Raw genomic sequence first — 20,750 nt, 5'->3', positions numbered from 1 at the left:
AACTAGCTAGCTAACAACCTTGTTTGTGCAGTGTAGCACTAGAATTAAAAACAGGTCTTACCTTTTTTGTCGTTAATAAATCCAATGTGAAACGTGGTGACTATAGTATCCTTAACTAGCATTGAAAAAGTTCATCCATTCTTCTCAAATTAAACATATCTCCCTAATTTCTGAATCATGCTTGTAACGTTGTCAGTAGGATACAGTAACCTATGCTTCAGAGGGAGGAGCAGGTAGTTTCCACACGCACACCCACTGGCAAAGATTTCCATTCCAGCTGGCAGGCAGAAACTGGAATACGTTTCTAGAGTGAGCTTTCCCAGCTAACAAAATTACGTTCCAGGACGTGACCAAAGTTATTTTAGTCCCTACATAAGTCATGATAAAGTTATTGTGAAACGTTCCTTCTACTTAGCTGTGGTGTCCGCTGACAAAACTTATGTCCCAAGTCTTTTTCAGGACGTAGAAATGTGGGGGATTTTAAACCGTTAAATATGTGTATTTTTAAGTCAACGTCATAACGTTGCTAAACGTCAGAAAGTACGTTGAGAGCCCCATAAAATGCAGTTTCTGGGAACTTTGGTCAGTGGGTACCTATAGTACCAATAAGGCACGTAACAGTGTGATGGGGACAAGGACATTCCGGCTGGCCAAAACCTCCCCTAACCTGGACGACGCTGGGCCAATTGTGCATCACCTCATGGGTCTCCCGGTCGTGGCTGGCTGCGACACAGACAGGTATCGAACCAGCATCTGTAGCAACGCAGCTGCGATGCAGTGTCTTAACCACTGCGCCACTCGGGAGGACCCTTAAGACACGTCATTTAATCTACCCTGAACATATACACAGTATCCTGTCGGTAGGTGTCCACTGATGAAATATGCAAAATGCCAGAAAATAAGTTCTTTTTTACTTAAACTGTAACACACATAGATTCAGTAAACAAAATCACAGCAATAAGCTCACAAAATAACAAGTCAGTAAAAACATGAACACTGCACTCCAATCAAGAACTGTAAAACTGCTTAAAGCTAAAAGTGAATAACTATGTTATGTTTATTCATGTGCTGCTGCTCCATCCTCATCCACAGTCTCTTCCTCGACCCGCTCCTGGAAGTCAAAATAACACAAACTGGTCATTATTTTCGTAAACAAATGATCAAAATGCCGGTTTAACGTCGACTCCATACTACATTCCTTTTTTACTAGCACAATAATTTAGTTAAATTGACCGACTGGATTAAAGTGAAGTAAAAAAAATCTAAACAATCATAGAGTGTAATTTTTAATCATACCTTTCTCTTACTCTTGAGCGAGCTGGTGCATGTTTGAGAGCGTCTGCTATTTTGTCATCTACCTCTTGGTAGGTAGCCTTGGGGTGTGCTTTCAGGGACGCTCCTATGTTGTGAAAAATAATTGTAAATGGTACATTCCATGTCATATCATTACTTTTCCACCTATGCTGGTTGAGACAGGGAGATTGGGTATTGTCCCTCTCGTCCCCCATAGGCAGTTTTGGCCATGAGACCTCTCTCCTTCACCTTTCCTTTGTCCTCTCTCTCCGATCTTAACAGGTGGTAGGATTTCACATTAATTGGTAACTGCCTTGTTACTGATTTTAATTCATTGAAATGTTAATAAAAACACATTTGACTTACCACCACTTGACCAATAATACCTATCTACTAAATAATAATAAATAAGGATCTAAACTTGTGCATTTACTTACTTGTGACAGCATCATAGATTGATAGCTCATTAAAGGCCCTCTTCCCCTTCCTGCCCTTCAAGGAGTAGCCTGTCCACAGCTCCTCTGTTCTAATTTTTCTCATAATTCGTCTGATTCCTGAGCCCAGGTCCAGGCCACAGCAGAGGGTCAGGTATCGGATCTGATAAAAAAAAAAAAAAAAATCCCACTAATTTGTGTGTTCCTCAGCTAAAACAGCTGGCCATACAGTTCTGATTGATAGTGATGAGAAATCATTTTTGTAGTGTATCATGTAATCATAGCAAAACTTGTGTAAACAGGCAGAGGGCTGATCGTTTATTCTTAAGATAAGTTAAATACCTCGATCGTATGAACTCTGGTACGGATCATCTCCAGTTCCCACCATTATCCTCTATGGCCTCCATAACTTGGTTCAGAGCAGTCCTGATCTCCAGTTTCACGCATTATCCTCTATGGCCTCCATAACTTGGTTCAGAGCAGTCCTGGAACTCTGCACGGATCATCTCCAGTTCCACCATTATCCTCTATGGCCTCCATAACTTGGTTCAGAGCAGTCCTGAACTCTGTACGGATCATCTCCAGTTTCATCATTATCCCTCTTCGGCCTCCATAACTTGGTTCAGAGCAGTCCTGAACTCTGTATGGATCATCTCCAGTTTCACCATTATCCTCATCTCCACTGCTTGAAGATCTGCAAAATAATAAAAGACTCAACAGTTTTGCTGCAAGTAGTGTGACAATACAAGCCATGAGTACCAGGCAGGACATGGATCAAGGCCATGTAAACACCTCGATCAAAATATCCACCCTTCATATATATTAGTAGTATTGATAACCATGTATCTGCTGACAGCCAAACAATTTGGAATTGATGTTGACAATACAAGAGAAGCAACATGTTGTAACATATAGGCTAGCATAATATACCTTTAATGTATCCAGCAGGCAGGTTAATGAATCCCAACAAAATAAATGCTAAGCATAATATTTTATTATGCTTTTAGTTTGATGGCAAATCCATACAGATATTTACAAACATGGCGTCACACTTGTGTTTTACCCCAGAAGAATAGGGTGATTTCACTACTGTTGTAAATACAAGCTTCACCCATACACAGCACCACAACTATTTGGAAAGTTCTAACAGTATGCACAAAGTAGTAATATGACTTTAAATAACCTAATATGCAAAAATATGATGGTAATTGTATTCTATTGAGTGGCTTTGAAAGGTTTGTAAAGCTATAATACTTCATACAATTAAATGTTTACCCTAAAACTAATTGTTTACCCTAAAACTACAACCAGACACTTACTGTCGCTCTGGCTTGAGGTGGCACATGGCCTCAAGTCCTCTGCATCTGCAACTTCAGAGAATATCACAGATGTCAAACCGTTACCACATTTATAGTACACACTTAACAGATTTTCCTGTTCATCCCATACAGTTGGTAGGAACAGAACTTTGAGAAAGTAGGCTTGCTTATCAGACTTGAAACATTATGTACCTTGTTGTAGGGTCTTTTCAAAGACACTGGCTCTTGAAGTTACTAAAAATAAACAAATAAAGAACTGTTACACTTTTGGTCACTAAATAATCAAGTATGTCAAGATCAGATGGTGTGGTAATTTCTTGTCATATCAACTGTCATTAGGTCATGATTTCATGCCGTCTCAATTTAAGACTAGTACTTGCATTAACTGTAAGCTTTTCTTCACCCACATACTTGAATGTGTGTAAAACTTACCATCAACTTGCTGATTATACATTCAATGACCTAGTAGCCTAATGCAGGATCTTACCACTAGGGGCTGGTGGAAGCTGTGGCACTGTACGCTGGGCTTGTCTGGGTTCATTTGTCTTTTTCTGAGTGCTTCACTTCCATCATCATCTTACGAAGGACAATACAAAAAATACTAATTTATTTCATCTCACTTCCTGATGCATGTAATACACACAATGGAATAAGAGCAGTTAAGAAATCCTCACCAGGTGGCTCTACACGGAATCTGATTGGTTTAGTCACCGCCCTCTTCGCTGGTTCGTCGTCAGATTCAACATTGGAGGTGTCAACCCCCCGTTTGGCTCGTTGCTCTGCCACAGAGTAATTGTCTGTCGTGCAATAAACATTGTCATAAATAGTTTCCTATTAACACTGGCAAACCGGCTATTGAGTATTTGTAATTCACATAGTAATACTTTCAGCCAATACATATAGTACTTAAGAGGGGGAAGTTCCTGACTCTACTGACCAGGAGTGGGTTGCACCAGTTAGACGATAAGGTGTAAGAGATAAGTTGGACATACCTACGCCCGACGTAATGATTTCGAAAATTGAACAAGATGCGACATGACTAGTCATGAAACACTTACCTTGGAAACTAGTTATAGATATATTCTATACGTCTACCCCACATTACACTTAGTTTTTACACCCTGGCGTAGCAAAAGCTATTACTTACAACCAGGTGGTGACACAGGTTAACGCCTGGCTTAGAACATATTCTACGTTGTAACTAGCCTTACGTGTAGGAGTATGTTCAACTGATGCAACCTGCTCCAGAGCCACACAACCAAGCATACATGGCAATATAAACGGGAGTGGATGGACAGTCAAATATTATTTTACCAGTTGATGAAAAGATGGAAATTCTGTACTACTCCCATAATATTTTGTCAGGCCGGTCTCCTCTCTTAATGGCATTTCTTGGCCAGTAGCAACACAGGACCTGCAGGATATGAGACACTGTTTAAAGTGAACTATTTATCCATCTCTTTGCCTAAAAAGGGTAAACCATTTTACTGATCAACTCACCCCATCTCTCTTCTCCACCCACTGCTCTGGTACAACTTCAACATTGTTCTCTTTGACTAAATGTACAACATAATAATGCTGTATGCACTGTGCAGAAAAACAAAACACCAATTCCACACTGTTCAGTCTCTTGATTTACCAGCCAAGATAGTTTGCATAACTAATACAGCTTGTGAACTTGGCTGTAGCTAAATGGGGCTTGCTACAGGCTGTGCAAGATGGTAAGCACAACACGAGTGCACCCGTCACAGCCATAGTAGCCAGAATACATCTTTATGCATTTTACCATGACTTTTGCAGGGGCATCACGTTACAGAACAAACTTTCACTTGCAGTGTTGTGTCTCCCCACTTCAAGCCGGTCTGCATCAACTCTTTAAGCTCCAGCAAAGTGTCATTGAGGAATTCCAGGGAGCTTGGTTTCCATGATGCCATTGCAAGTGACAGAGGAAACACTGTGGGTGGTGATAGATTGATAGAGCAGGTGACCAAGAACCCGATGATCACTTTGACAGAGCTACAGAGTTCAGCCCGCTTGGAGTTTGCCAAGAGGCACCTAAAGGACTCTGACCATGACAAACAAGATTCTCTGGTCTGATGTTACCAAGATTGAACTCTTTGGCCTGAATGTCAAGCGTCACGTCTGGAGGAAACCAGGCACCATGCCTACGGTGAAGCATGATGGTGGTCCTCTGTAGTGGTCCTCTGTAGCTCAGCTGGTAGAGCACGGCACTTGTAATGCCAAGGTAGTGGGTTCGATCCCCGGGACCACCCATACACAAAAATGTATGCACACATGACTGTAAGTCGCTTTGGATAAAAGCGTCTGCTAAATGGCATATTATTATTATTATTATAAATGTTGACCAACAATAGAGAACACAATACAACAATTATAATAATAGGAACAAATATTGTAGCACAAGGAATAATACATGATGAGCAATGGTAGCTTGGCTATTTACATGGGGTGCTAATACCTAGTCAATGGTAGCTTGGCTATATACATGGGGTGCTAATACAGTGGGGGAAAAAAGTATTTAGTCAGCTACCAATTGTGCAAGTTCTCCCACTTAAAAAGATGTGAGAGGCCTGTAATTTTCATCATAGGTACATGTCAACTATGACAGACAAAATGAGGAAAAAAAATCCAGAAAATCACATTGTAGGATTTTTAATGAATTTATTTGCAAATTATGGAGGAAAATAAGTATTTGGTCAATAACAAAAGTTTCTCAAAACTTTGTTATATACCCTTCGTTGGCAATGACACAGGTCAAACATTTTCTGTAAGTCTTCACAAGGTTTTCACACACTGTTGCTGGTATTTTGGCCCATTCCTCCATGCAGATCTCCTCTAGAGCAGTGATGTTTTGGGGCTGTCGCTGGGCAACACAGATTTTCAACTCCCTCCAAAGATTTTCTATGGGGTTGAGATCTGGAGACTGGCTAAGCCACTCCAGGACCTTGAAATGCTTCTCGAGCCACTCCTTGTGCCCGGCGGTATGTTTGGGATCATTGTCATGCTGAAAGACCCAGCCACGTTTCATCTTCAATGCCCTTGCTGGATGGAAGGAGGTTTTCACTCAAAATCTCACGATACATGGCCCCATTCATTCTTTCCTTTACACGGATCAGTCGTCCTGGTCCCATTGCAGAAAAACAGCACCAAAGCATGATGTTTCCACCCCCATGCTTCACAGTAGGTATGGTGTTCTTTGGATGCAACTCAGCATTCTTTGTCCTCCAAACACGACAAGTTGAGTTTTTACCAAAAAGTTATATTTTGGTTTCATCTGACCATATGACATTCTCCCAATCCTCTTCTGGATCATCCAAATGCACTCTAGCAAACTTCAGATGGGCCTGGACATGTACTGGCTTAAGCAGGGGGACACATCTAGCACTGCAGGTGCGGCGTAGTGTTTTACTGATGGTAGGCTTTGTTACTTTGGTCCCAGCTCTCTGCAGGTCATTCACTAGGTTCCCCCGTGTGGTTCTGGGATTTTTGCTCACCGTTCTTGTGATCATTTTGACCCCACGGGGTGAGATCTTGCGTGGAGCCCCAGATCGAGGGAGATTATCAGTGGTCTTGTATGTCTTCCATTTCCTAATAATTGCTCCCACAGTTGATTTCTTCAAACCAAGCTGCTTACCTATTGCAGATTCAGTCTTCCCAGCCTGGTGCAGGTCTACAATTTAGTTTCTGGTGTCCTTTGACAGCTCTTTGGTCTTGGCCATAGTGGAGTTTGGAGTGTGACTGTTTGAGGATGTGGACAGGTGTATTTTATACTGATAACAAGTTCAAACAGGTGCCATTAATACAGGTAACGAGTGGAGGACAGAGGAGCCTCTTAAAGAAACAGTTACAGGTCTGTGAGAGCCAGAAATCTTGCTTGTTTGTAGGTGACCAAATACTTATTTTCCACCATAATTTGCAAATAAATTCATAAAAAATCCTACAATGTGATTTTCTGGATTTTTTTTTCTAATTTTGTCTGTCATAATTGACGTGTACCTATGATGAGAATTACAGGCCTCTCTCATCTTTTTCAGTGGGAGAACTTGCACAATTGGTGGCTGACTAAATACTTTTTTCCCCCACTGTACCTAGTCAATGGTAGCTTGGCTATATACATGGGGTGCCAATACCTAGTCAATGGTAGCTTGGCTATATACATGGGGTGCCAATACCTAGTCAATGATAGTTTGGCTATATTCATGGGGTGCCAATACCTAGTCAATGATAGTTTGGCTATATACATGCGGTGCCAATACCTAGTCAATGTTAGTTTGGCTATATACAGTGCATTCTGAAAGTATTCAGACCCCTTGACTTTTTCCACATTTTATTACGTTATAGCCATATTATAAAATTGATTTAACCGTTTTTTCCCCTCATCAACCTACATACAATACCCCATAATGTCAAAGCAAAAGACAGGTTTTTAGATGTTTTTCCTAATTTATTAATAAAAAATGGAAATATCAAATTTACATAAGTATTCAGGCCCTTTCCTCAGTACTTTCTTGAAGCACCTTTGGCAGCGATTACAGCATCGAGTCTTCTTGGGTAAGACGCTACAAGCTTGGCACACCTGTATTTGGGGAGTTTCTTCAATTTTTCTCTGCAGATCCTCTCAAGCTCTGTCAGGTTGGATGGGGAGCGTTGCTGCACAGCTCTTTTCTGGTCTCTCCAGAGATATTAAATTGTGTTCAAGTCTGGGCTCTGGCTGGGCCAGGTGAACCTTCGTCCCAGTCTGAAGTCCTGAGCGCTCTCGAGTAGGTTTTCATCAAGGATCTCTCTGTACTTTGCTCCGTTCATTATTCCCTCGATCCTGACTAGTCTCCCTGTCTCTGAAAAACATCTGCACAGCATTATACTGCCACGATCATAATAATATATAATATGCCATTTAGCAGACGCTTTTATCCAAAGCGACTTACAGTCATGCGTGCATACATTATTTTTATTTTTTTGTGTGTATGGGTGGTCCCGGGGATCGAACCCACTACCTTGGCGTTACAAGCGCCGTGCTCTACCAGCTGAGCTACAGAGGACCACTCAGAGGACCACCATCATGCTTCACCGTAGGCATGGTGCCTAGTTTCCCTCCAGACGTGACGTTTGACATTCAGGCCAAAGAGTTCAATCTTGGTAACATCAGACCAGAGAATCTTGTTTGTCATGGTCAGAGTCCTTTAGGTGCCTCTTGGCAAACTCAAGCGGGCTGAACTCTGGAGCTCTGTCAAAGTGATCATCGGGTTCTTGGTCACCTTCCTGACCAAGGCCCTTCTCCCCGATTGCTCAGGTTGGCCGGGGCGGACAGCTCTAGGAAGAGTCTTGGTGGTTCCAAACTTCTTCCATTTAAGAATGATGGAGACCACGGTGCTCTTGGGGACCTTCAATGCTGCAGAAATGTTTTGGTACCCTTCCCCAGATCTGTGCCTCGATACAATCCTGTCTCTGAGATTTACCAGCCAAGATAGTTTGCATAAAGCTTGTGAACTTGGCTGTAGCTAAATGGGTCTTGCTACAGGCTGTGCAAGATGGTAAGCACAACACGAGTGCACCCGTCACAGCCATAGTAGCCAGAATACATCTTTATGTATTTTACCATGGCTTTTGCAGGGGCATCACGTTACAGAACTAACTTTCACTTGCAGTGTTGTGTCTCCCCACTTCAAGCCGGTCTGCATCAACTCTTTAAGCTCCAGCAAAGTGTCATTGAGGAATTCCAGGAGCTTGGTTTCCATGATGCCATTGCAAGTGACAGAGGAAACACTGTGGGTGGTGATAGATTGATAGAGCACAAAGTGGCCATAACGACATATTGGTACTTTTGAACAAAGTGAGACCATCCAGATTAAGGGATATTTCTAAAAGATTCAAATCTCCAACCACTGATTTAGGATAGATGCTTAGATGTTTCACTAAACTCCACCTTCACTTTAAATCTGACAAACTCCACATTAGACTTGACTTCAACAAAAACATTGGTGGTTTCTAGGAGAGTTCTAGCAGTGGAAGGCAAATCTGGGTGACCATTAGACTGCAGCATCTTCAGAAGTGCATCAACAGCATTGTGTTTCACTTGGAAATCACTTATCCAGGTTGCCAGGTCCTCTCTGAAGGTAGAATCTTTTTCAACATCATCATTGTCAGAGTCAGTTTTCTCCTGAATTGCACAACCAGCATTGACTTCAGTCTCTGAATCTATGTCACTGTGTGATGGCAGTCTTGGCTTAGTACCACCTACTGTCTGGAGTTCACCATCTGACTCTTCGTCAGTGTGTGTTGGCAGTCTTGGAGGAGTACCTTCCACTGCCTCAACTTCACTGTCTGACTCTTCCTCAGCGTGTGTTGGCAGTCTTGGAGGAGTACCTTCCACTGCCTCAACTTCACTGTCTGACTCTTCATCAGCATGTGTTGGCAGTCTTGGAGGAGTACCACCTACTGCCTGGAGTTCACCATCTGACTCAATTTTCCTCTCAGATTCAGTAGAACTGGTATCTTCACTCTTGGTGTCAGACTGGCTGATGAGACTAGATCCACTTTCATTGTCATTGTCTTCCTTCTCTGCCCTTTTGTTCTTAAGGTTGGTTTTCTCCCTTGACGATTTAGTCCAGATTCTATTGTATTCTCTTTCTTGAAGTACTCGACATCCGTGTTACACCAGAGGGATTTAACAGTCTGAAAATGATTAAACAATGATATGACAATGGCTCTACACATACAGTACAAAATGAAATTGGACTGCCTTACTTGTCCATTTAAAATGAATAACCAGTTAGACAACACATAGGTTTACCTTTTTTGAAGACATTTTCAATCTTTAGAACACTAAGTAAAGAAATGGAAAGAACATTAATCTCTTCTACCCAAGACGTTATCCATAATATCCATCTTTAATCAGAACTTAAATGAGGAAAGAGATGACTACAGCTTCTCAGGCTATCGTGACACTGCAAGGCATTTGAATAATGTTGGTGTTATAGAACGGATAAATTGCACTTCTTATTATCTGGATTGTTTAAATTTAGTCAGCCCTTTAGTAAAAATGTATCAAGCCGTAGCATGCATTATATATTTTTACGTGCTTATGCTAGTAATAGACCAATGTTGTTCTTCATCAGGACCTAAGAACACGATTACTCAACCCTGTAACACAGGCTGTGGTTACACGCGGCACTATCCAAGTAACGTAGCTAGGCTAAACTATCTATTAGCCAACTGGCATTAATTAGCTAACTGGCAAGCTTCCTCGCTAGTTAGATAGCCTGACAACTCATCAACATGTCTTTATCTGGGGAGATGGGAGTACACTAAGTTACTTGGTTTAAATAGTACACGCCGGATAACTTACCTTTCGTAAAAACTTCCAAGAGGTGAACTGTGTTCGGTCAGTTGGAGTCAATGGCGTCTTCGCTGTTCAGCTGTGTTGTTTCACTTTTACCAATTAGTACGGTAGGTGTTTCTTTCTGGCTCCAGCCTCAGTATTGTTAGTTGCCACACCCACTTCTATATTTGCAATGACGGATAATGGAGTCAAAAGGAATATTCAGGATGAACCGTCGTCAGGCCACCACTACTGCTAGCTGCTTTATAATGATTTGTAAAAATTATTATTATTGTTATAGGCTACATTCATAAATTAATATAATAAAAAAATATTATTTGTAGGTATCATTCCCTCTTCCATAGGCCTATACTGAGGTCAAAATGACAATATTAATTTCCATACATTTATTACATCGGTAGAATTATGGAAAAATATATTGAGGAGGGGAAGAGCTGGATCCACTTCCTTTACTCAAAGCACAAGTATGCTGGCCCCAATATCTTGGGATCTAAAGTACTTATTTAGAACGTAACAAATGTTCCTACACACTTAGAAAGACAACGTTACAAGTGTACCACCACTTGACTTACAGACGACGTTACAAAATGCATTGAAATCTTTCTGATTGTAACGTTATATGAAGACAAAAACCATAGCTCTAAATGTAACGTTATGAAATGCTCCTAGGATATCTCCAAAATAACATGATATTCAGAACCTTTCATGGACTACCAAGGAATGTTTTTAAAGGTCCCATGATGTCCGTATAGCGACCAGCATGGACGGCTTGTTCAATAGGGCGATATGGGCGACGCACTGCCAAACGGGAAAAGGAAGGGATTTTTTTCTAATCAATTATATCACGGCAACAGCATTTATCAGTGTTCACGTCTGATCTGCCAGCCACTAAATGTCAAATCAGGCTAAAGTCGTGCTTCAAATGGCCCCGCCCGTTTTTTGGGCGATTTCAGTCAGGTTGAAAATCGCCCAGAAGTCTCTGTCATGTAAAATCTATTTTTTTCACATTTCAAAGCTTTCAATACATTCTCTATGGGTGTCTGTGTGCATGCACTTACGCTCTTTCGTCATACGTGACGTAACGTTGAACGTAACTAAGACAATGGCGGCTACCAGCGTCTATGTTGCGACCTGCAGTGTGGCGTTATTTTATGTTTTTAATTTGTAGACTTAGTTTACAAACATTCTGCAAACATTCTGCTTTTGGACTGATCTTCGGTTTTGGACTGATCTTGTTGATCGTGTACATACCCGCTTCTCGAACGGACTAAATAATGAAAACGCTGCTGGCAGCGGAATCCATACAGCTGGGAGACTTGACTGGATGACAGAGTCCCGGACAGAGAGGTGGAGCCGGCCACCTTCACCCTGGTCAGAGCGGACCCGCGATCCTGGTAAGAGAGCGACTCTGTACCCCGACATTGAACTGCTTTCTGTGTCATTGAACCTTACTATTGTTGATAAAACAAGTTTACTGGAGAACGGAGAAAAAGTAGAGACTTTTGGACAAGGTGGATAATTGTATAATATAAGGCAGTTTATTCAGAGGTAAAGATATCTGGAATCGCGTGCACGGACCCGTTCGGTCAAACTCGTAGGGAGTTTATCAGAAGAGCCCCTAAACATTGTGTGCTGACATTTTATACAATAAAATGAAGTAGGTTGAATCTAGTAGTTCTGATCTTCTGATTGGTCCTGATGAGTTGGGCGATGTCACCTCCAGGCTAGTGTCACTGTTGCATTGGCTCTGAGTCGGGTTCTCTGTCTTCAGATGTTCAGCCTAAGAGAAGAGGATTTGTGTGTGTGTGTGTGTGTGTTTGTTATCAGTGTGTGTGTGTGTGTGTGTGTTTGTTATCAGTGATGATGTGTGTGTGTGTGTGTGTGTGTGTGTTTATCAGTGATGATGTGTGTGTGTGTGTGTGTGTGTGTGTGTGTGTGTGTGTGTGTGTGTGTGTCCTCAGGGCAAGAACTCGTGAGTTGGAAGAACTGAGAGACCTATGGCGTGGGTGTTATCCTTAGCCACCTGCTGACAAGGCTGACAAGATAGGACTCTTGTTCATTTATTTGAATACAAAGGCCCAACACAAAATGGGTCATGCACAAGATTTTAGTCAGACCAAGCTATAACATTATATATTTACTACGACAGTACATTCAACCAAAAGCTAATATAACAAAGGCATCAGAGATTATTTATAATCTGTCACAGAAACTGGAATCCATCTCCCCAGATCAGTCAATAAATGCTTCTGGTATTGACTTATATGCTGCCCCTGTCTTCATGTTGTTGCTGGACATATCTTTTTTAAAAATGTGTGTAGGTCACCTAAATCATCAGAAAAATTGCCCCTCCTGAGAATTTTTTCAGGAGCCGCCACTGGCGACCAGATATTTATAACCTCTATAATACTTATTAGAAACGTTATGAATGTGCCTGTAATGTCCCAAACAGGCTATGACATTCAGTACCTCTGGAAGACTTAAGGGGAATGTTACAAATGTCTCAGTTACGGTCCTTGTTACCTGGGTTGTTGCGATTTTTGTGGGACTGGAGAACAATTTTACATTTACATTTTATGCCAGGAAAGTAAAATAACGTTATTACCTGGATTCCATGCTTTAAAATGACTGCTATTCCTGAAAAGTATAGAACACTTTAGTTTCCGGTTCTTTTTGACTTTCTTTTCGGTTGAACAGGTTTCAACCCTAGATTACAACACATGTAGAAAACTGCTGGACATTACATTCAGGCAGCTTCAAAATAGTAATGCAACCGTCAACTTCTCTCTCTCTCTAATGTATCCGCACTGTCTGCAGTGAAGTATGTTGATGTAAACGAACTCAGAAATCTCAAATAAATTGATTATTTATTAAATTATCTTGATGAAATTATGTACATTCAATCACGCAGACAAACCCAAAGTCTCTAGTTAGCTATGTGACTTGTAAAATAGTTTTTATCACGTTCTTCACTCACTTTCGGTTTGACACAAAAATAACACATAGCTAAAACCTTTACCAAACTTGATAATACCTTGACGTATTTGTGACCTAGCATGTTATGAAATGTTCTTTCTAAATAGAAAGTTGAAACGTACTATTACATAACTGTAGTAATACATTTGAAACGGACACAACAGCTATTGTCTTTACAGCACAGTTTTAGCGCTTTTTTCTTTATCTGAAGAATGGTGCCCGCCTGACCGCTGAGGTATAAGAGGTAGAGACTGTCTCCAAGATGGCCGACCGTTGTTTTCAACGTAATCTACTCACGTTCGCATCAGGCCAGGGTTCTGGTGGGGAAGTAGCCATCCTATGTACCTAGAGGAGACTGGCGGTAGGGTACTATGGGGTAACTAAGAACAATGTCTAATAGGCCCTTTTCACGATGACGTCATCTAACTTCCGCCTTTCCGCGTAGCAGGTTAACTTCACTTCCGTTCGCCCCGTAACCTGTTTTACGTATATGCAATGGTTTGTAACTTGCTGCGGGAAGGCGGAAGTTGGGCTGACGTCATCGTGCTTGAACCCACCCCATGGCGCCAGTCTCCTCCCCTAGGCTGCATAAGATACTACTTCCCCACCGAAGGCTGTCTTGGCATTGTGATTGCGTTGGCTAGCGATCGGCTCTTGGAGACAGTCTCTGCCTCTCCTCAGCATCAATAAAAACCTAACGTGTATGCCCGTGTCGTTTCAAATGTATTACTACGGTGCTGTAATGGCGCGTTTCCCAACTTTCGCAATTGCATGCTTGGAAGTCAAATCTGCAGGTATTATCCAGTTGTGGAGATTACACTACTGTGTCAAGCTTCCGGTATTGGCGGCGTGATGTTACAAGTCATAACAGGAACTAGTTGTCTGCGTGGGTGTGTACATGATAAATAATCAATTTATTTGAGTTTCTGGTTAATTTACATCACTACTTCACTGCCGTGTGCGTCAACGTTATTACTATTTTATCTAGGAGTGAAATTATATTCAACGAAAAGTCAAAAAACGGCTAAGTGTTCTATACACCTAAGAACATGATCATTTAAAGCATGGAATCCAATTGTGCGTTATTTTACTTTCTGGCATAAAATAATGAAGTGTAGGTGTTCTCGATTACAAAAATATGACTCTTAGTGTGACGTAACAGCATTTATATTTCATTCATGATCACCGAAGGTACTGAATGTCATGCCTGTTTGGTTATTGTTACATTCATAACACGTTCAACAGAGGTTATAAATATCTGAGGTAAGTGGCGGCTCTGAAAGTTATAAAGGAGGAATTTCGTTGTTTAGGTGACCCCGCACATTTTAAAAGATCGGCAACAACATGGTGGGAGCGGCATAAGTCAATTGACGATGCTGAGAGGAATAACTCTTGTGACGAATTATAAATAATCTCTGATACTGTAGCGGTTGAATCTTGCTGTCGTAGCTCAAATATAATGTTATATTTGGTCTGACTAAATCTGTGCATACCCATTTTGTGTTGAGCCTTTTATATTCAAATAATGAACAAGTCCTAATGTGTCAAGCCTTGTCAGCTGCCGCCATAGGCAGTTCTTCAACTCGCAGTTCTTGCCCTGAACACACACACACACACCACGCACACACACACACACATCATCACTACCTCAAACACACACACACACACACACACATCTGATAGCACACACACTGCACACTACACACACACACACAATCTCTTCTCTTGAGCTAACGTCTTGAAGACAGGCACTCAAAACCACCCCAACTGGTGACATAGCGCTCATCAGGACCAATCAGAGATCAGGTGCAGATTCATTTGCTTTCATTTATTGGCAAAATGTCGGCCTGCACAGGCTCTTCTGATAACTCCAGCGGCGAGTCGTTCAATATCTTTACTCTGAATACTGCCTTATAATGCTGCAATTATCCCACCTTGTCAAAAAAGTCTCACTTTCTCCGTTCTTCCAACAAACTTGTTTTATCAGCTAAATAGTAGGTTCAATGACACAAGCTTCAGTTGTCTTTGTCAGGAGCCCGAGATAAGCGGTCGCTCTGACCAGGGTGAGTGGCGACTCCACCTCTCTGTCAACTCTATTGTCAAATGCGCTCATGTGTTACACAAACAATTTGAATCGTTAAGTAGCAGTACACGATCGTGGGTCAGTCAAGCTGAAGATCAGTCAAGCGAATCTTCGTAACTAAGTCTCTGAAGTAAACATAAAATCAACGCCACTGATGTAACATAAACGATGCTTCGCCGACATCTTGGTTGATTCCCGATCGTATGACTTTTGAAAATAAGTCTACAATTTCTATAAATGTATTGAAAAGCTTGAGAAATGTGAAAAATGATTTTTATTGACAGAAGATCTGGTGATTGCAACTACTAAATAAGCTTAGCGCGGGCGTGAACCATTTGGCACACACAGCCTGTTTATTTTGTTGTGGCGGCAAGTAGTGGCTGATGAATGTGCCGTGATATAGTGGTGAAAAAATCCCCTTCCGTTTGGCGATGCGTCTCCTGAAGCAAGCCGTCCAACACAACATCATGGTTATACTTTCCCATTCGCCCAATGATCATGAAAGGATCACATGTCATGTTATTTGAGTAGGAGCATTTCGCCAGCGATTACATTTAATCTTCTGCGTTGCAATCAAAAAATTTCAATGCGACCGCTAACGTGTCGCAACAGAATCGGTACTGTGGCGTCTTTCTAAGTGTCAAAGCTGTTTGATACGTTCAGCTGAATCCCCAGATATTTTCCATAATTCTACCATGTAATGATAATATTGTCATTTTGTTTCCTCAGTAGGCAAGAAAGAGGAATGATACCACATAATATTTTTATTGCTAACCAATTTATGAATGTTTATAACAACAATAATAATTTGCAAATCGTATAAAGCAGCGGCAGCTGATCGGTTCATCTGTATTCCTTTACTCCATTAGAGGTGGTGTACGCAACACTGCTGAGTAAAAACCCACAAAATACAATTGTGTTTGCTGGCGGCGCGACTGATCAACCAGTTCACCTCTTGGAGTTTGCGAGGCCGGCGTGTACTATTTAAACCAAACTGTGCCATCTCTAGTCGTTTTATGTTGATCAGCCAGTTGGCTTAATAACTGGTTTGGCCTAACCGATTACTAGTTGCTGGCTGGTGGGTCTGATGAAAGAACAACATTGGTCTATTGCGCAGCACGTAAGCTGCTTATAATACATGCTTTCTGGCTGTTATTTTACTAAAGAACTTTACTAGGCCCCAAACAATCGGGTATTAAGTGCAGACTATCCGTTCTATAACACCAACATTATTCAAATGCCTTGCAATGTCGCAACAACAATGATCATTCTTTCTCATTTAAGTTCTGATCAAATGAATATTATGAATATCTTGAAGCAGAAAAGATTGATGTTCTTTCCACACAACACTTAGTGTTCTAAGGTGAAAATGTCTTTCAAAAGCAAACTATGTGTTATTCTAACACAATTATTCATTTTAAATGACAAATAAAAAACAGTCCCACATTTTGTACTATGTGTAACTATCTTTTAATCATTTTCCCATTCTGTACACCGAATGTCAAAATAAAGAAATACAACCGAATCTGACCTAAATAAAAGGTAACCTTAGAGCTAAAGAAAGTAGAATAATCTATCTCATCGGCAAGTCATTTACCAAGTGAAGTACCTGAGAGGAAAACGAGTCGAATGGTCTCAAACTGCCAACACATGCTGATAACGTGGTGAGCAGTGCTCCTCAAGGCTGCCTGCGCTGAGAAGTCGGGCAGTGGTGTCCTCAAACTCACACGCTGGCAGAAAGTCGGGTGGTGACTTTCCCTATTTGGAGCTGCCGTCGCACAGTATTCAGAAGACTAAGTCAATAACAATTCGGAAGAAAACTGATACGTGATGATGTTGAATTCTGCCTTCGGGGGACTGCGGCCTGAATAGTGTTCAAGTGGCGCAACCTTACCTACTGAATCTGCTGCCCAGTTCGCCTTCCCGCTGCTGAACTCTCTAGAAAACCACCATATGACAGTAGCTGTGAGTTTGATTTAAGTGAAGGTGGAGTTTAATTGAAGAACATCTAAGCATCTAAATCGGTTGAAGACTGAATCTTTTTAAATGTCCTTTAATCTGGATGTCACTTTGTTCAAGCTGCCAATATGTCGTTATGGCCATGCAGCAATATCACCACCCACAGTGTTTCCTGTCACTTGCAATGGCATCATGAAACTCCAAGCTTCCTGGAAATTCCTCAATTACTCTTGCTGAACGAGTTGATGCGAACAGAAAGTAGGAACAACACTACTGACCTGCGTGCTTTGCAAAGCCATGGTAAAAACCGCAAAGGTGCAACCTTTATGGCTGTGACGAGATGCGCCCTCTTGCGCAGCCTGTAACAGACGTAGCAGCCAGAGTTCTGAAAGCTTTATGCAAACTATCGGCTTTGATAAATCTCGGAACGGGCCAACATCGAGCACGCGCAAACCATTCTGCAACGATGAAAGATGCAAGCGGTCTCCATCGTCAAATGATTTAGATCGCCACAACCTGAGCAATGGAGAAAGGCGCGGTCGGGAAGATAACAAACCGATGATCACTTTACAGCTCAAGTTCGCCGCTTGAGCAAGAGGCACCTGGGACCGCGACCATGACAAGCAAGGTTCTCTGATGCGTGTTACCAGGTGGGCTTTCTTTGGCCTGAATGTCAAGCGTCCGTCTGGAAAGGGAAAACCAGGCACCATGCCTGCGGTGGCTGCGTGATGGTGATTGCTCTGTAGTGATCTCTGTAGCTGGCTGTGGCTGCGGCGGCCTATGCTAGAGCTCAGCAGGTTCCCAGCCCATACACACAAAGCAAAAAAAATGTGTCTGCATGTGTAAGTAGCTTTGGATCAGCGTCTGCTAAATGTATTATATATTGATAGTAATATATGCTACCAACAGCCAAGACAGGAAGGCTGTGAGCGGTATGCTAAGATCACTTGATAGCCTGGCGCTCAGGCGACAAGAATTCTGGCAACCAAACAACGTTCACATCATCACCTACAACAGAGAGATCTGCAGCGTGAAGAAGCAAGCCAGGTGTGCGAAGCTGGCGTCTTGCAAGAAGGCTTTCGTGCTGCTTGTCTTTACAAGTCTTCAAAGTACTGAAGAGCCTGGTCACCCATGTAAGGGCCCTGATATTTCCATTTTTATCAATAAGTGGAAAACATCTAAGCGTCTTTGTTTGTCCATGAGGTAATGAAAAGCAGATACGCTCAGTTAAGTACATAATATGGCTATAGCATCAATAAGTGTGGAAAAGTGCTCAGAATGCACTTGTATATAAGCAAACTAACATTGACAGGTATTGGCACGCATCTTGGAAATTTATCATTGACCCAGGCTATTGGCACTAACCCATTGACTTAGGCCATGTGCTCAAGCTACCATTGACGATGGCACCCCAGCATGTTTCTGCCTGGCAAGCTACCATTGACTAGGTACAGTGAGAGGGAAAAAAATGTTTAGTCAGCCGCAATGTGGATGATATCCCACTGAAAAAAGATGAACCTGGTCATCATAAATACCGTCCCAATTATGACACAGACAAGTAGAAAAATCGAAGTCGTGTAGAATTTTATGAATTTGTTGCAGAATTATGAAATGGTGTTTGGTCACCTACAAACAACAGACTCGCTCTCTGGCATTTCTTTAGGCTCTCGTCTCCTTTCGTTACCTGCATTAATGGCGCCTGTTTAACGTTAATCGTATAAACCACACCTGTCCAATCTGCTGATCACACTCCAAACTGCTATGGCAAGACAAGAGCTGATCAAAAAAAACAAAGCAAATTGTGGAGCCTGCGACAAAACAATCTTGCAATAGGCAACTTGTGAGAAGAAATCAGCTGTGGGGCGGTGTGGAAGTTTGCAAGGCCATGATGTCTCCCTCGATCTGAGACTCCACTGGATCCCCGTGAAGATATATCACGAAGCATACATCAAACTGCGGGGAACTGGTGTACCTGCGAAAGCTGGGACAAGTAACAAGCCTACCGTCAGTAAAACATAAGCCGCACCTCCCGGTCTTCACACTAACGAAGCGGCCATGTCCAGGCCATCTGAAGTTGCCCGGAATTACTGAGTCAGAGATGAGGAAAGAATGTCATATGGTCAGATATATAACAGTAAAGAAGCTTGTGAGTGTTCGGAGGACAGAAGATGCTTTGAGTACATCAAACACCATACCTACTGGCGGGAACAGTATCATGCTTTGGTGCTACGCAATGGTGTCGTGTATGGGAGCCGGCTGCTCGTGACTGGTGCTTCCATCGCTAAACCGTGGCAATATCCCAAGCTTGCCGGCCGGCTCGTAAACATTTCCAGGTGCGGAAGTGGCAACAGTCTCCAGGCATTGAAAAATGTTCAATTGCCCATTTAACTCCCTTCTAGAGAAGATCTGCAGCGACAGACCTTTCCAGCAACGGCAATATTGAAAACCTTGTGGTACAATGTTGATATATTATTACCAGCAGTATATCTTCAAAAGTTTTTGGCTTTTGTTGTGACCAAACTCAAACCTCCTCCATAATTGCAAATAAATTCGTGCATCTACAATGTGTTTTTGCGGATTTTCCTCATTTTGTGTCATAGTGACATGTTACCTGTGATGAAAAATTACAGGCCTCTCACATGCAGGGTGGGAGAACCCGTGTGGCTGACTAAACCTTTCCCCCTTGTTAGCACCCCATGTATAGCCAAGCTACCGTGACTAGGTATTAACTGCCCATGTAAATAATGGCTTTACCATTGCTCATCTTATTCCTTTTGATAACTACAATATTTGTTCCTATTATTATAATTGTTGTATTGTATTCTCTAACCGATGGTGCTTTATTTATAATAATAATAATAATATGCCGATTTAACAGGCAGCTTTATCAAAGACACAGTCGCTCGTGCTCACATTTTTGTGTGGGTGATCGAGATCGGCTCCACTCTGCGTGGCATTACAGATCCATCCCCCCCCTACAAGGCCACTACGAGACCGCCATCATGAGCGATGACGTTTGTTCGGCAGAGATTCAATCTTGGTAACGTCAGACCAGAGAATCTTACTGTCGTAGTCGAAGTCCACAGTTTTCTTCGGCAAACTCCAAGCGGCTGAACTCTGTGGCTTCCTGTCAAAGTGATCATCGAGGTTAGCCTGTAATCTATCACCGCCCACGATACCTGTCGCGTGGCATCGTAAACCAAACCACAATTCCTGTGTTGCTGCTCGGGTGATACGGAGCTTGAAGTGAGAACACAACTACGAAGTGAAAGTTTAATGGCGTGATGCCTGCAAAAGTCATGTAAAAAATACGCAAAAATGTATTC

The 20,750-nt window shown here is 42.0% G+C and overlaps 1 long non-coding RNA gene across 1 annotated transcript; it reads right to left on the bottom strand.

Annotated features, from left to right (window-relative positions):
• Window positions 1–2,983: 2,983 nt before the first annotated feature.
• On the bottom strand, window positions 2,984–3,597 carry LOC123490731. The gene is made up of 3 exons (XR_006661029.1): window positions 3,534–3,597; window positions 3,239–3,280; window positions 2,984–3,097 (listed from the first exon to the last, which is right to left on the bottom strand). It is a non-coding gene; the product is annotated as an uncharacterized LOC123490731 (long non-coding RNA).
• Between the last annotated feature and the right edge of the window lie 17,153 nt (window positions 3,598–20,750).

This window comes from Coregonus clupeaformis, unplaced genomic scaffold (genome assembly GCF_020615455.1).
Source record: "Coregonus clupeaformis isolate EN_2021a unplaced genomic scaffold, ASM2061545v1 scaf4550, whole genome shotgun sequence".
In the NCBI taxonomy this organism is placed as follows: domain Eukaryota; kingdom Metazoa; phylum Chordata; class Actinopteri; order Salmoniformes; family Salmonidae; genus Coregonus; species Coregonus clupeaformis.
This window is presented reverse-complemented; position numbering and strand designations above follow the sequence as displayed.